Source organism: Anguilla anguilla, chromosome 13 (genome assembly GCF_013347855.1).
Source record: "Anguilla anguilla isolate fAngAng1 chromosome 13, fAngAng1.pri, whole genome shotgun sequence".
Classification (NCBI taxonomy): Eukaryota; Metazoa; Chordata; class Actinopteri; order Anguilliformes; family Anguillidae; genus Anguilla; species Anguilla anguilla.
The window spans coordinates 31,971,164-31,989,123 of NC_049213.1; positions in this window are offsets into that span (position 1 = coordinate 31,971,164).

Here is a 17,960-nt window from a genome sequence, read left to right on the forward strand (position 1 = left end):
GGGGGGAAGCGAGCCGCGTCCCGCGCGCGGCCGAGGGTTTCTGAAGCTCTCCCCCTCTCCTGCCCGCTCCTGCACGCGCGTGCCCACGAGCCGCTGCGCTGATGCCAGTCTTGGAGCCGTTCCGCCAGCCTTACCCATGTGCCCTGTCTCGTGCAGGTCCGGGCGCCCGCTGCAGCCAAGCTCAGCTGAAGAACAGGTGTTTAATGAATATCATTATGGATTGTTGGAGGTCCTCCAGCACTGTGCTTAGCTGCCAGCTTCACTTGCTCTGGTAACACACGCACACATATGCACACACACACACACACACACACAAATGCACAGGCTCACGCATGCATACATACTGATAAAGAGCACCTCAACTTCATGAGTTAGATGCTGAATAAAAAATATTTTGTTGATGTTCCAAAAGTTATAATTACGGCATTTGACTATGTTCAAAACTGCCAAAGGTACTGTTGGAAAGAAAGTTTGCATTTGAATAATAAACAACTGAGAGAGACACAATGTTTTAATACTGAAATGTAGGGTGGGCTAAATAGCACCAAAGAAGCTTCACCCGATATGTTTAAATAGTAACACTGAATGGCATGTTGACAGGCATTACATTGATTTAATTTTAGTTTGCTTTAAAGGAATACTGATAACCAGTATTCCAGTGTGTGTTTGGTTTTGACCTTGGGTGATCTCCCCCCCCCCCCTCCCCCCCCCCCCCCCCCCCCCCCCCCCTTGGTTAGATTGTGTGAGAACGGAGACGGGAGATGGTTAGACCGTGACGGATGATCTCGTGAGCTTTCACACTGAACTGGATGACCGCGCGCCTCGTAGTGAAACAGAGTTCCTCATCGCTTTCAATGGAGGGAAGTCTATTTTTCCGAAGGACTTTGGAATGAGGGAAGTCCATTTATCCAGTGGATTTCTGAATGAGGGAAGTCTATTTTCCACTTTTAGCTCTGCCAAGGGAGCCGCACGACATGAATGGGTCTGTGAAAAGGAGGGAGCAGCCCCGATGAATTATTCATTTTCGCGCCGGAGAGCGCTCCACGTCGCTGGCCCGTCCCGTGAGCCTCGCCAAACGGTGGGGAAGCGCACCGCGCCCCCCCTATGACTTGGTTCCCACCGGCCGGGGGATCCCCTCTCCGAGATCTTTAGGGCTTAGCCGTTAGCGTTTTTAAGACGGTTTTCTTGCATCGCTCTGTCTTCTTGTGTCAACAAGTATTAAACCCTGTTGCTTTAAATGAAAAGAGCACAGGCCACGGATTTGCTGTGAAGTTGTGTCAGAAAACCTGAGTCAGGTCCCAGGCATGGCATGAGACGGGCTCACAAAGAAAGAGCCCTCCGTTTCACCTCTTTATTTACAAACGTTCGCCCTAAGCCCCCCGGCTCAGATAATGGCGTTGGAGCCGGGGTTATTTCTGCCGAACTTCAAACATGACGGCGGCCGCTTGGCTCGTCACGTCTCTGCTTAAATGGGTACCTGCATCGCGGAGGGCTTAGGGATATGTCAAGGTGTGGACACAGGTGCGCGCTGCCGAATGAAGGGAGAGAGGAGGAGGAGGAGTGAGACAAAGGAAAGGAGTTCTGCTTTGTCTTCTGAAAGCAGGAAGATGGGATATTTGTGTGTGTGCGCGCGTGTGTGCTCGTGTGTGTGTCCACTGCTTCCCATTGGACACACAAAGCTTCTGTGTGCCGACTAAAACAAAGGGGGGTGTGCATTTGATTAAAGATGGAAACGGTGATACGAAGAGGAAGATCGAATGAGAGGAGATAAAACACCAGGACTCCAGTCGACCTAATGCGAAATGTGCCAGCTCTTTTTTTAATGTTAAAAAACATTTCGCTTTGCTTAGTTTTTTAAAAATCTTTATTATATTCAGTACAAAGAGAGCCTGTTTAGTCTGTCTTCACCGTCGTGACTCTAATGTATGGTTTGCACATTTATTAAACATTAGTCTATTATGGGAGGAAAGTGGTTTTGCTGTTGACCCCATTAAGCCAGGCATGTTTTAACTCATGTCGGCTTTGCCTCCTTTAAAAAAGAAAAAAGAAAAAAGAAAGGAAGGAAAAAAGAAAGAAAGGAAAGAAAAACGCAAGCGCTGGCGTGGGGCCACGTGCTCAGAGCTCTTGGGATGAGGAGGACAGAGACGGTGATGTCTGGCAGATCACCACACGTACAGTATCTGCGTGGGGTTTTTTTTTTCCAGGGCACTGCACTCTGACACTGTGAAGCTGCTCGCCTGTCCAGCAGTGTTTGTGACCATATTGGGTCTTTCATGACCCCTGTGATATGTAAGCAGCTCCATACATTTCTTTCTTTATCTTTCTTTCACCTTCATCTTCCTTTCTATCTGTCTTCTGTGTGCTTTGATATCTCTGAAGAGCTCTTGTTTGTGAAATGTTGTTCACGGCGTTCATACGATTGCCGGGGACATTTCATATATATTCAACCGTATTTTGGGAAGGTTTAATTTATCCCGCCTTTGATTTGGTAACAGTTTCGCTGCAACACACCTGTTGGGTTTTGTAAATGAGACTGTGTTATAGATGTAGTTACTCTATAGATGTGTCTCTAGTTTAAAACAAGTAAATTATTTTTTATTATTTATTCATTAAGAACATCAATGAAGATTTCTTCAGGAATAATTTGTGTACTCTGATTTTAAAATCTTCAACTGAGCATTTTTCATGCCTGGTAATATTTCCCAGGCTTGCATACCATTCTCTCATGGAAGGCGGAAGTAAACTTTGCGGACGTGAGGAAGCTTTAAATAAGCCTGCTGCTGATAGGCCTGGCTGATCATGGGTCGAAAAAACAGACAGAGTGACTCTCTGTTTACCGTTCATTTAGTCACTTTGAGTCGCCTTGATGAACTTTGACATGGGAAGCCGGCACTGAGGAAGTCAACTCCTTCTCTGCTAATGATTTACAGCGACCAGTGACGGCAAACTGTGAGCAGAACAAAGAAGGAGAGGGGAAACTACCTCACCTGCTCCCTGCAATGCACTGCTGTCATCTGCTCAATTATTAACCAAGCAACGTTTACAGGAAATAGAATAGAATAGAACTTCAGGAGATAACAATAATTAATAATAATAATGTTGACCTGTGTCATCAGGTCCTCAATTAAGGTAAACATTTTAAATATATATTATTAATACTACATATTAATCTATGAATAATAATAATAATTATGTATGTATTAATTATGTTTGTGTTTTTGTCTGATTCTGATTAGGCAAATGTGATTTCAGTGCTAGTTTGTACTTGGCAGGATTGTTGTTTGCTGAACAGGTTACTATACAGGGTTGGAGTCCTGATCTATGTGGTCACTTCTGGCACTACGATCTTTACTTCACTCTAGTGTGTTTCTTTTGCACCTCTGCACCTCGAACTAATGCACTTGTTGTACGTCGCTCTGGATAAGAGCGTCTGCTAAATGCCTGTAATGTAATGTAATGTAATGTAATTAACTATATATATAATTATAATGAAGGCCACAAAATTGGACCTGTATATGTCTTGTTCACCAGTTTACAATCTGATTCCTCTCTGGAAGGCTTTGGGCACTTGTATTAAACCTCCGTGAACAATTATTGGCAGAATAAGCATTTTTTTAAGGCAACTCAGACAGAGCAACTAAGACATCCAGCATGCACGTTCCTGAAAACACTTAGACTGCCCATCTTATTGCGAAGCAGGCTATGTCAACAGGTCCCCCACTCGCCTGATATTTCGAACTGAACATTGTGAATGAAACCTTCTCTCAGAGAAATATTATTTCGCCTCAGGGCTGCATCTTTAACAACCCTCCTCTGATGGAATTCATCATTTCTTTCAAATGCTGCTATTGCTGTCGGTGCTCTGGTGGACCGGCACAGCTGGCTGTCAATCAAAGTAATGGGAAGGCCTATTTTTTTACAATAAAAGTCCTACAAAATATTTTTCCTTTCAGTTTTAAGATTTTTTTCCTGATTTCAGATGTCTTATTTACATTTTTTTCTTTTTTTTCTTATCTCATATCATGTAGATATTCCAACAGAAATAAGAAACCAGATCAACATTTCTGAATGATTTTAATCTGCTTTGAGCATTTTTGAGTGGCTACAACAAAATATAATGCCAGTGAGCATTGCATCTGAAAATAATGACCTGCCAGTAGACTGAATTATGAGAATGTTCTCATTAAAAATTTTAAAAGGGAAAAAGCTGTTTGCACACATCATTTTACAAGACAAAAAAATGCCCAGTTCATAAAAGCTGTTTGGAAAAACTGCTTTGTTTTTCAACTGACATTTTTCAATATTTGAATTTCTCGTTTATTATTTTTTTGTTGGCTGTTCTCACTGCAGCACCGATAAGCCTTTCAGTAGCGGGCTGATTTACGGTGCGCTCTGCGCCTCTACGGTAAGCTGCGGCACTCGGCTAGGCTACGGCAGCAGGGCTCCCGCTGGTCTCGCCATCGCTGGGCTCTAGCTGCGCGGAGGCGCACCTGTGTCATGTGACGCCTCCTGAGCCCGGGAGCCCCTGTCATCCGGGTTGCCTTCGGTTACGGCTGTTGAGCCGACGCTCTCTGAAGCGCTTAATATCCCTGTCGGGCGGCCCGACTCCCGCTCTTTATCTATCCGTCTCCGGGGCCTCCCCGCGGAGGCCCGCCGCCCGCCCGCCCGCCAGCCGCCGCCCGCAGCCGCGATGCAGTAATGAAACGTGCACTCAGACCGTGTCGTCAGGGGCCCTGTTCCTACGCGCGCCGTGCCAGCAGGGAAATTAATCGAGTGTATGTTTTACAGAATGTGGCATAAGAACCACCCCCCCCCCCCACACCATCCCCCCTCCTGAAGTGTCCTTTAACGAGTGCCTGGTAGTCGAGTGACACAGTAACCGTAAGACCCCCCCCCCCCCGAAGTGCCATGTGTTTAAGGCCTGTGGCTGCATCCTACTGCTGAGGGGGGATGACTGCATTTTACCCCCCCCCCCCCCCCCCCGCGGGAGTTTGCTACTGCCGATTTCCCTCCCTACAGGCTTTGAGACTTGATCTGTTGCCCTGAGCCCAGTTCAGTATCAGTGCTTGCTGGATGGAAGCTGTCTTGGCCTAATGATCTTGTCTTGGAGTGGCTGTTGCTAATGGCACCCAGGCTCCATATGGGCCTAATCTTTAAAGGCTGTTGCATGTTGGAGTTTTTATGTCCTGCCTAATAAAACTGTCCAGGACATCTGTTGGTTTGTGTCTGTGTCTGTGTCTGTGTGTCTGCGTGCGTGTGTGTGTGTGTATGTGTGCATGCGTGTGTGTCTGTGTCTGTGTGTGTGTGTGCATTCATGCATGCGTGTGTTTGTGTGCGCTCGTGCGCGTGTGTGTGTGTTTTGCTTTGTTTTTTTTTGCTTAGGGGCAATTCAATTATCAACTAGTTCCAAGCTTTAGCTCTCAAACTTCATGGACAAATGGTAAGATAATTTCGGTCATTGTTTGAATGGCAAAGTTTCTAATGTTCTAAAAACCATTTGGGGCGGGGGGGGGGGGGGGGGGGGGGGCTGCGTCGCTCTCTCTCCAGGGCCTCTCTCTCTCTCGCACGTTTGAACTCGCCTTAATCTTCAAATAGTTTTGAGTGCAGAGGAGATAAGAGAGGGACGGGATGCATAGCATCAGTGAGAATGCTGATTAGATTCTCTGGCCCCCGCCTCCCCCTCTGTCGCATGCACTTCTACTCTCTGACTGGATCAGAGACCAGCGTCCCGCGTCCTCCTCTCACTGTGGGAAGCCATTAGAGAGCCTTCCCATGAGCCTCTCTGTTAGTTTGACCCTCCATTCCTTTCTGTCCTGTTGTTTTAAAAATAATAAAGGCCTCCAGCAGTAGGAATGCAGAATCTGCGGTTTGTGTCGTCCGTGCGTACAAGGCTCATCTGCGACTCTTTCCCTCCTAGGTTTTTCAAAATGGAAACTTTGGCTCACTCGCATACCACATAAATAGCGCCATTATTTTGGATGTTGTGTCAAGTTTTTTCCCTGAAAATGTTACCTGGAAAAATATGTAACCTGTTTCAGTCCATATCCTCAAGGCATCAATGGGCACTCTAAATGTAATACTCAGTGGTAAGTGCATTGGTTGTCGGTACGTGGCTGCAAGTCTAAAGGGCTGTCCAAAAGACACATTGCACATTTGGTGCACATTTATTTCTTCTAGTCAAGTACTGAAACACCTGATTCGAGGTCTTGATTGGAGGACATAATTAGTTAATTGTTCGAAGCTTGGATCCTTACCTCTCACATTTGGTTGGACACTGAATGAATTAACATGGATATAGCCTAGAAGTCCTTTCACATGTTTTTACTTTATTAAGTATTTATGATCTCAACCACTTGTATACGTTGCGGAAACCGTATGTTATGTGGAGATATTGTAACGTTTTGTCATGCCAGCTGAGAGGATAAGAGATAATTGGGGCTGTCCAAGAGTCTGTTGTACTCAACGTGATGCTTTAAATGTGTCTTGGTTCTTTTTGGTTTTTGCTCTTTTATTGTCTTTATGCTGCTAATGGCCTAATTAATTACCTCATTGTTGGTAATGAAGTCAAATTCAGTTCATTAAAGGAAGCTGCTCAAAATGAGGGCTGCACAAGCCACATGTGTTTTTCTTTTGATGTCATTGCTAATAAAAGTGCATTTAATTATTTTGTAAAAGTGATGAAAACGGGAGTCTCAGTACCCCTCTGGCACCAAGTCAAAGAAAGTACAAAAATACTTTCTGGTGCGAGACCACTTATCTTTTGTTGTTGTGTTTGCTGTTATCTCGTGTAGCCTTGAGTACAAGCCTAGACTTGGCTTTGTGTCCCCAAGCTTGCCTTTGCCAAATATTCTCTCTGATATGAAAAATTCTCCTTGTAGAAATTAATCCCTGCTCAGACAGTAACGCAGACAAAAAAAAGGGTCCTTGGAAAAAAGAAAAGGAGCTTGCCTCTGATCACAGCTTATTCGATGCCTGAAACATTTTCTCAGCGTTTGGAAACAAAACCTTTGAGTTCCTCGCCCCACCTGCTCTCCCTTGTTTATGGCCATGTAGTTTAAAGCAAATTAAAATTTTTGTCAACCAACCAATTAAAAAGCCTAATTGTTATCTTAAGGAAGTAGGAGAACATTATGCTAATGATAAACACATCTGCAGCAGTCTAAGCGTTTGGGAAATGCAGACTGCAATGCGCTTTTTTATTTCTCTTATATTTTAATATTTATCTTTATTTTGCTTTGTACTTTAAGTATAAAAAGTGCTATAGAAAGTTTATTATTATTATTATTATTATTATTATTATTATTATTATTATTCATCAAAAAGGGATGAGGGGTAGACAGAGTACTTCTGCTTTGGGTTCCTAGGCACAAACATGTACTTCTGATCCACCTGAACCCATGTCAAAGAAACAGGAGCCTGTATGTGTGGACATATAGCCTCTCTTGTGTGCACACTTGGACACACATCCAAGTGCCTAAGAGCTGGTTTTTCATCCAAGTGCCTAAGAGCTGGTTTTTCGAAGGCACTAACCAAATACACAAGTACAAAAACTTGTCTCTCTCTCTCTATCTGTTGTACACTCTGTTGTACAGCACTCGGTTCCCATGCGTACATTCCAGCAAAAAAACAAAAAAACACAGCATTTCAAGCGGCACCTCCTTCGTATCTCACCACCTGATACTGTCGCTCACATTCGGGCCACAGCTCTAATTGCTCCTGCTCAGCTGTAATCGCGTCGGGGCCCAATCTGTCCGAAATGCTGGCGGCAGGTGTTGGCTGAAATTAAATTCCGTCACCCCGACACAACATCATTAAAAAAAGAAAATAAAGAAATGATGGGAAGAGATTAGCAAAAAGCCTGCACAGGCTTTGTGTCCTCGCCTCCTCTCCTCTCCTCTCCTCTCCTCTCCTCTCGTTCTCCGCAGTTGTGATGGGGAAGAGGCTCTTCGATTCAGAGGGACAGCTCTGGCCCCTGTTCAATCTGTAAATCTCATTATCTCCAGGCGGAATCATTACTTGGCTGTCAGGCCGGTGGCCCACTAAACCTGCTAAGTGTGATGTACCTCGATAGAGTTTCTGCTCATTTTCCCCACCGCGTTCAATGGGCGGACACCGTGGGTCGGGCTCAACCAGGTTTTACTCAGACCTGAGTCAGGGTTCGGTTCTGAGATTCCTCAGGACCGGCAGGGAATGTGTTTCTCGATATTTATGCACCCCCCCCCCCCCCCCCCATGTTTTTTGGTGGCTGTGCTGTTTATATGAAAGTCTTCCCCTTCTTCTGTGAAGTGTAAGATGAATCATGCTGTAGTCATGGGAGACTGCGGAATGGGGTTTATGGCGCAGAGAATATTACTCCATCTGTCTGATGGGGCTGCACAGATATGCAGACTCATTTAATGCTGAGGGCAAGGGTGTTTTGGCATGAGCTTTGGGCCTCATTGTGATGGCTGATGGGACTGTTATTGAGGTCTGGTTTTTAAAATGGGACTTTTGGTAAGGGAGATGACGGGACCTGTCTGCTAAGATTGAACACGTACAGTCCTGAGGATTTGGGTGTCCTTGAGCCAACTGGAGACAGAGTCTGATGGAGGCTGTGCTTATTCACACTGTTTTGCTGATTGTTGGTCTGGTTTGAAGGCAGAGGACAGTATAGCTGATATGAAAGTTTGATAGTAAGGGACAGTGTCATTCACCTTCAGTGATTTGCCTTCGTTTTGGTCGGAACAATAGGGTTTGGGCAATTAGTTTGTATGACATTGGACAGTGATGTATAGATTATGAGTAAAGGATATAATTTGAACATTTGGCTAATACATCAGTGGTTATTAGCCTAGTACCTTTACAATAGAGTTTGAGTGAATTTCTGAGTGCAGTACAGTTATAATGATTTAGCTCTATATCAGTGCAGTGCAGCTCAGTATAGTTTGAGTGATGGATCCTTTTTAAATCCCATGTTAGGCTCTGTGACAGAGAGAGCCAAAATAAAGTGAAAAATACACTGTCAGTGCTCTGAAAGGGGACAATTTAATCTTCCTGCAGGAAGACTGCAGGTGTGGAAGGGGGGTCAGTCAGCCTATGACACGCAGCTGTGCGGTCAATGGCAGATGAGAGAAGCTCCATTTCTCTTAGTTGTCATGGGGGGGAAGGGTCATGAGGTTGAAATTGAAACGTCCAGTAAACCCACGGGCAAGGTAAGAGTTGATGACTCAGAATGACCCTCTCATGACCAACCCTCCCTCTGTTAAATAACAATCTTTGGTCAGCTTCACTCTTACTTCTTTTGTTTTGAGGGCGAAAATAATTTGCTTTTCCATCAGTCTAGCGTGACGGAGTGTGGAGAGTTGATGCAATTAGCCCCCCCACCGCCAACCAATCCTTTTGTTTATGTAACCATGGAAACTTGAACTGTGACAAACTAGACAAGTTACTTAAGGAAAAAAGAACAGGAAACTAAAGGATCTTGGCTCATAGCTCACTGAGCCCTTTTGCCGTAAGAGTCAAATAAAGTTGAGGAACTCTGTGTGTAACCGAGATGATCCTTCTGCTCTTAGTGCTCAGGGTGTGTGACACGTGAGTTTTGAGAGAAGAACGCTGCATTTTTTGTGGCCTGCCTCTTTGTCAGCCTTGACAGGTCTCTTAGTCAAGCTGTTATTTATGTTTTCCTGTGCAATAGCAGCCTTATTTCTAGAATACCTGTGGAAGAGGTATTCCGTCATCCCTGAATTCCTTTTGAACAATGCCCTTTTTCATTTTTATCCTAGTGTTTTTGTAATCTTTCCTTTCTTCTATCTTTCAATTTTGAAAGTTAAAACTGCCAGTTAGGATTCATTCACATTGAAAGGTCCAGGTGACTGGATTCAAGTTGTGGTTTTATTCCCCATAAGTGACAATTTATTAAATTGTGATAAACACTTTTAGATCAGTGTGACCTGTTCAGCCGCCAAGGACAGTGTGGGTGTGTATCCTGCACTTATTTACGTTCTTATCCGTGAGACAAATCGTGTGTAAACCATTCCTCATCGCTAGCTTGGTTAGTTTGGGGAAGCACAGAAGTTAGTTGGTTTAGTTTATCCACTGCTACCTAGGGGGAGCCTCATACCAGAACAGAAACAAAAAAATGAAAAAAAAAAAAGTGTGTTGCTGCTTGCCAAATTCAATTTACTGGAGACTGCTTTTCCCGGACATTCTGCATGGAACGGTATTTCTGACGGTCGGGGTCTCAGGCTTGTTCTGGTTTCTGGATAGAAATGGGAAAGCTGAAGGCTCAGCTGAAGACCTCAGACTATCCATCGCGTTTTAAACCACACCAGCGGAACTTTCCCACTGACTGGAGTGAGAGTGTCATATTTATTTCATTTGATTTCATTATGGCGTAGTTTAACTTTAACGTGAGTCTACTGTGTGTCAGTCTGCATAAATTATCTCGCTGAATTTGTGGAGTGTTTTTATCGTTGCTGCCGTAAGAGTTGCGATTCACACGCTCCGACCTTCTCAGCAATTTACCCGGACCAGGACCAGCCAGCGATATGCCATTTTTAACCGGCTGTCCATTCCGAAAAGACTTCCCCTGAGAAAGTGGGATAAAAACTGCCATCCTGCAAAAAGGACTGCTGTTTTTCAGCCTCCGGGGAGTGGAGAAATTGAGAGATCTACTCCCTGCATTGTCGTAACCTGCAGTTGAAGGTTGACCTCAGGACCACAGGAGTTGACTGAGGCTTGTTTCCATTGGGGTCAGTCTGGCCTTGCTGTGTGTATCTCCAAAGTAAATCTGGAGGTTTCTGAGGTCTGCTCGCTGTTTGTTTGTACTTATTCTATTCCCACGTTGACTATGTCTGCAGCTCTCCATTGTGCCAACTGTGCATTGAGACATTTTTAAAGGAAGGACACCAGCCTATTTTAATAGTATTTTTCATTCAATGACCCCCCAAAAGAACATAAACAAAGCAAGTTTCTAAAAATGGAAATTTTAGTTTGTAAAATGGAAATTCATACTCCCAGTGTTGGAAAAGTACAGATTTGTCCTCTGAATATACAGGAGAGAAGGTACTTATACCAGATGGTCTGTCCTTACTGGGTCTAATTTGCATTGCTAAAGCTTAAGAATTCTCAGTCACTTCTCCCCACTTGTTCAGCTTCGAGATGCACTTTTTTCTCTTTCTTTTTTAAAATGTGCTAAGTGTTATGAGGGTTCTTGCGTGCCATAAATCCCATGGACCCAGCACTTTGTGATGAAGAGCACCTTGCGGCATCCAGACAGATCCACCTTAAAGAGGAGTTCATCCAGGTAGTGTTCCTGGGAGAATGTTAATGGAAGCCATCGTCTCCGACTTGGCCTTGGTTCAGAAGGTTGGCTCGTCCTCTGTGAGGGATTCTCACCTTCACAGTGGAGGTCGGTGAGGGAATACCCTAGTGTTAGTGTTATGATGTTTATATCCCCTGTTTTCTGATGGCCTTGTGAGTTGGGGCATCATCATCAGTAAAGATGGATAGTTCTCCACTTGGCCTGGTCTGTTTTTAAAAGGTCCCATTGGGTGTTAGGTGTTAAAGGGTGTCTACGAAGCATATTGTATATGCCTTTTGTGTGTCCTTGTGCAGGGTGACTTAGCCGACTTAGTCTACATTTTGTGCATGTGGTCATAATCCTTTCTTGGTGGAGAAATTGAGGTAAGCTCCCTTGCTTAATCAATCGTCCCTCCCTGGTTGTCAGCCTTTGACCTTCAGTGCTGGAGTCAGCATAAAGTATGGCCTTGCTGTCCATAATGGAGATTAATGCATTCTTCTCTGGAAATAATGCACTGTTATTGCTTGTCGTGGTGAAAAATATATTTGTCACGTTTTTTTAAATTGTTTTACAGTGAACGCTGAGACGATGCAATATGGTTTTCGCAGCTTGGTTTTTGTTGAACTAATCCATGTGGTTTAGCTTGTTACCTTTTAACTTGAACTTTGAATACTTGCTGGTTTTGAATATTCAAATCATTAAACCCCATTTGTTCTCCCCCAAGCCCTGTATCACATCCTCTGTGAAGTCTTATCTATTTAAATAATGAATGCAGAAAAGAGATCTGACTTAATTCATACAATCAGGCTCAAAAGTTAACATTGTATGAACAGACTTATTTTGTCTTTTATTGCAGGGTGTTCCTTATTTCTTCCTGGAAACATGAAACTTTTTCTCTTCATAGTTTATTAACTGGCGAGCTCTTAAACTTGATCCAAGCAATGCACCCAAGATTGAACATTTGAATAATCAAGTAAATTAATTTAAGGTGTCATTTTGCACAGAAACGGTTTTTATTTTTTGTTGTCATTTTTAAACTCCCTTGTTTGCCGTCACAGATCACCGATCACTACTGTTGCCCTACTCTAACTCAACTGTTCCTTTGACCTCTTGTGAGGTCCAAGTTCCCGTCTAGCTCAACTCTTAGTTTCCTCTTCCCCACTGATAAGAGTTGCTGAAAGATATGGGCTGTTTGGCCGTGAGACCATGTGATTGGGGTCAAAGTTCAAAGGTCTCCCTACTGCCAAGGAACACCTCAGGTGATCCAAGGGGTGGCTATGTCCCTGAATGGCTTAGTTATTAAGTCTCAATGTGCAACCAGTCAAGCATTCAGTGTGCATACCAGAATCACATTAATATTCATGATTGTTTTCATTTGAACATTTTCATGTTATTATAGGCCAGTAAATTGTGTGATCATGTCATATTCCAATTTGGTGGCAATTAGGGGTTGGGAAGTAACAGTATAGATAGATATGTCATTTGAACTTTCAGAGACCTTTTTCCTCTGTGTAATGACCTGGTTATGGGTAACTCCATATGAACTGATTTAGTTATTTTCTTAACTAAGTACTCTTCATCATGAAGCGTGAGAGATTCAAAACACCTTTCTCCCTCTCATTGTCACTTGTGAATTACTTCCTGTATTCAGGTTTTCCTTTTCCCTTCTGTATTTTCTCTCCGTTTTATTTTCTTACTCTGGATCTGCCTGCCTGTGCAAACAGAGTTTTTTTTTTTTTGGCAAAGTTGTGCCTTGCCATGTAACCCTTGGAAGGGGGGCCCCTTCGTGGACCGGCACAATGCAGGCAAATCCAGCTGCCTTCCTTGACAGGGTCAATAGGTCATTTGAGCCATGGTCTTTCTCAGACTCCCGTGTTTCTGTAACATTTATGTTGTGGGCGGAGACCTAACTAACTCCATCTTGCAAACTCGTCTGGCTCGGCACAGCTTCTGCTCTCAGAACATCAGTGTGTGCCATGGTGCATTGCTGTTGGCATTATTTTTTAAGACAAAGCACAAGAATCATTATGTTTTTCTCTATACTTGCATAGATCTGCACAATATCTCTGGCTCGATTCTTTGCCCCAAACCCAGAAATACATGGGTGAGTTTAAACAAGGCAACGTTCTGCATGGCTTCTCATCCAATGAATAATTTAGTACCAAAATAAAAACCAGCCATTGATGGGAATTGATTTTGACTTTCCTCATCATATGACTTGACTGAATTTCACACTGAGCTCATAGACACTACGTTTCCTGCACAAATGAGCCTTTGCACAATCCATGTTTCCTGAAAACAGTGTAGAACCAAGTGTTTCAGGATACTATAAATTGGTGTTTCTCACCAAACTCTCAATGTCCTGTGTATGCAAGGTTTATTTGTTTTTGTTGAAGCTATGCTATTTTAAATGGGTTTATTAATTGAATAACATTTGGAACTTTTCTCAACACCCTCGCAGTGAATGATTAGTGTAAGCTATGTGCTTTTGGAGGTGTCCAGGTGTCTGTGCTCATAAAAAGATAGAAGTACAGGTTTTTGTAGAAACACATTTTTGAAGAAGGTTGGCCCCTGTAGAAATGTGATGAAGCTCTCACAATTGAGCATGATTGAGCATGTTCTGCTAATTATCCCAGCCCAATGGAACAACTAATTGCTCTTAATAACTAAATTCTGCGTTGCAGATATGTTCGGGAGCCAAAGATGAAAAGAAATTATTTCATATAATGCCTTTATTTGTACATGTAAATGTACCATTATTGTTACCTTTCTTTTATCACAAACATTTTTTTTTTTATCAGTGGGGTCATGCACCAGGTGCCTTTGTCTCTTCTGAAAGTGCTGCTTCCTTTAAGACTGACTTTCACTGCCTTTTCTTGGCCAAGGAAGCAGGGTCTCCAAGGCAAAGTTTGTGAACCGTAAAAGATCTCAAAAGGATCATAAAGAACCTGAGTAAGTCTCTCCTGGCTTTGCTTAAGCATGTGATGAGAGGCTGAAACTCCGCCCCTGAAAAGGGAGGAGCCAATCTGGCTATTGTGTATTTTTGTGGCACGGCAACTGTTGCTGGTATTGTTGCTGGTTATCCATAGGTTGTTGAAGAGTTTGTGGTGGTTCGGCGTGTGGTTTAAGGTGTCAGGTGTACGGATTGGGGCAGACTCAGTTGTGTGCATGTTCAGCTCACATCTGTTTTACAGAGCCGTCTGGGAGCTCCTGTCATTCTCCTCTTTATTTCATTAGCCGTGCCGTTGAAAGCTAAACATTGGTCTGATTTAGAGCTTCCTGAGTGTGTAAGTTAATGCAGGGGGCATGAATCACACGGTCTCCCCATGTTTCAACCTTTGAATTAACCGCTCAAAGATAAATGGCCACCCGGCTACGCGTTCCGAAGAATGTTAGATTTTGTTATTACGCCATCTGTAAGATTGTATTTTACCGGCCGAACATTTAATTATTTTGTGGAAAAAAGATGAGAATATGTAGCTAGCCCAGCACATGACCAGCAGCAGGCCTGCTTATGTTTCAGCTCGGCTGGTAAACCTGTCATATTCCATTTGTCTTTTTGCCTTGTGGGTTGGGATCAGGGCTCCTGCCGGCAGAGTTCCAGACTATGGTCGTGTGGTTTTTTTTTTTTCTCCTTCCTTCTTTTCCTGAAGGTTTGGAAACATAAAACCAATAAAGAAAACGCCTTTAAAAAAAAAAAAAAAACACCCAATTTAAACACTATGTAGTCCCCAAACACTAATATTAACATTGGTCTTGATTTCCATTTTGGACAAGATGGACGCTCAGTCTGGGCTGAAGTGGCAGCCCCATTAATAGTCATCTCACAGTCATAGAGAGCTGCGAGCTGTTCTGCTTCTCATACTGAGCTTATTGTGTGTCTGCAACCATTTTGGGCATCACTCCTTGACCTTTGACTCACTGAGTAAAAACTGGGTATGGCATGACTACTAGTTAATGAGTGTGTTCTGCTTGTAGTGAGGCAATTACATTAAATGTCCACAAAGCTCAAGTTCTGTCATTCAGTTCTTTCCTCATTCTGTAGCTAGGATATGGTTTGCTTTTAGTGGTAAGGAAGGTGAACGTGGCCTATTATACTCCACAATGAAGTATCCTCAATTGTTTCCTGAAAGGTGCATTTTTTGTGTCCTGAATTGTGTATTTAGTTTGGATTTGGATCCAGAAGATATGGACCGACTAGATTATAAAGCACCTTATGTTGAACTGTGACACAACAGAACTCAGGGAACATGTTTGGGTGGCTGGATTGATCAACCTTAGTATGTGCTTTCATTCTGTGTGTCCTTGGGGTGCCCAACTAAATAATTTCCCTGTGGTTCGTCTTCAAACACATTGACATTGTGCAAAATAAAAAAAGTACTGTTTCCTACATACTTGAAGCTACAATTAGGCATTGTTAAATAATGAGAACATGGAGAAGAGCCCCTGGGGCCCTTGAAATGCTGAGTTGGAAAGGGCAGGTTGGAACGTGACAGAAACAGGGAAAGACATCTTGCCTGCTCACCACCTCCCAAAAAAAAAACAAAAAAACATGAGCTGCGTCGTTCTTTCCCCTCAACCTCTTCCGTGTGTGGACGCCGTTCTGATGAATCGCCCCACCTGCGTGTTAGAGGTACACCTTTCACTGGGGCCTGGGAATGAGCGCCATCTCTCATCTTCCGTCTCAGGGCCACCAGACCCTTCGTGTGTATCGGTTGCAATGGCCGTACGAGTCCGGGTGGGTAAAGGGCTGGCCTTCGAAGCCCCTAAAAGGGCTGGGACTTGTCTTTTTGTTAGTAAAGAAACCCACTTTGAAGCCACTTCAAGGGCTGCTGTGTTTTGCGGAACCGTTAGCCCTGTCCCGTCCCGTCCTGTCCCATCCCGTCCCGTCCCGTCCGGTCATATTTCATCAGGAATTTCCCTCACTCGGGGAGTGTTTAATGTAGGCCTCTGTACGCCAAAGCTCGCCCCCCCCCCCCCCCCCCCCCCCCCTCGTCTGACAGACGGCAGCTGTATTCGGTTGAAAACAAATTAAATTGTTGCCGGGGATCCAGCGCTCTTATTGCACTAAGTGCAATCAATAAATCCCTTTAGCGTGCTGGCAAAACTCTCCTCTGCTCAGAATCCCGATGAGGCAGAGTGCCCTTCTCCTAATGAAGATTGCTGTGGAACTTGATTACCTTTAGTCCTTTTCAAGTCAGGGGCTGAGGGCAGCTGCTGCTGCTGCCGCTGCACAAGGCTGGCTTTCCGCCCGCCTTTTTTAAAATGGCCCAGCTAGTGAAGTGAAGTTTGATTGACACCAGCTTCTGATGCAATGATGTAAGGGCAGGTACAGTATATTATCAGGAGTCGGAGCTGAGGGGCTGCAGGCTGTGTGACTGGCAGCCAAGTGCGTGTCCACTGTACCCTTCTCATAGGACCTGAAAGGGTGTGTCTCTGAGTGTGTGTGTGTGTGAGTGTGTGTATGTGTGTGTGTGTGTGTGTGCTTTTGAGTGTGTGTGCGTGTGCGTGGGCGTGTGTTTGTCAGTGTGCTTTTGAGTGTGTGTGTGTGTGCGTGCGTGCGGGTGTGTGTGTGTGCGTGTGTGCGTGGGCGTGTGTTTGTGAGTGTGTGTATGCGTGTGTGTGCTTTTGTGTGTGCGTGCGTGCGTGCGTGCGTGCGTGCGTGCGTGCGTGTGCGTGGGCGTGTGCGTGTGCGTGCATGCTTTCATATGCGTGCATGTGACTCCGTTTGTTATAGGAACACTCATGGTTCCCACTGTACCCTTCTTATAGACCCTGGAAGGGTGATATAGGATTTGTAGCTTACACTTCTCAAAGGAAGGAGACCTTGACCGCAGTGGTTGCCTGTCCTGCATTTGAAATGGAGAGCAATAAAAAGTTAAGGAGTGAGCCTTTGATGGAGCCTCTCTGTCCCCCCACGTCTCTGAACCTCTGAGTCCATGATTAACTCCACATAGACCACTGAACACATTCCTGGGGTTCTGCACAGCTGCTGATTTAAGTGCTTAAGGTGGCCCCCGTGGATATGAGTGGGGGGGGGGGGGGGTGCTCTACTGTAATTCCTCTCTCACTGTTCTTTTCTAGGGTGCCCCGGGCTGTTTTTTTTTTTTTTTTTTGTGTTGACAGGTTTAAGCGTGGGAGGTGAGGCATTTCATCTTTATAAATTGAGCACCCTGTTTGTAGTAAACGTACACATCTGATTTATGAGTGCTAGGTCTGTCCACCCGAACACTTTCTTGGGTTTTATTTTACGCAAGAACTCTGGGTGCGGTGCAGTAGATGTAAAACCCACCCCAAGTGTTTTTTTTTTTTCTTGGATGGTAATCAGTAGTTAGCCAAAATGGTGCTGGATGGCTGTGGAGAACTGGAGGAAATTGACCTCTTAATTCCTGCAGGCCTGCGGTCCTGGATTGGGATGGGTGGGAAAAATTGGGGGATGGTGTTTTGCTGGGAGATTCCAGCAGTTCTGTGGCACTGGATGGGGATGGGTGGGAAAATTTTTGGGGATGGTGTTTTGCAGAGAGCTCTGCCTCATACACGCTCCTCTCCTGTCTGCACAGACTCCCCTCAGCATGAGTGGAATTCAGATCAGTCACTTGCGTAGACGCACTACGTGGGTAAAACCTTGCGTGTATTCATGGTCAGATGACGTGAATATTATTGCAATTGTGGCATTCCT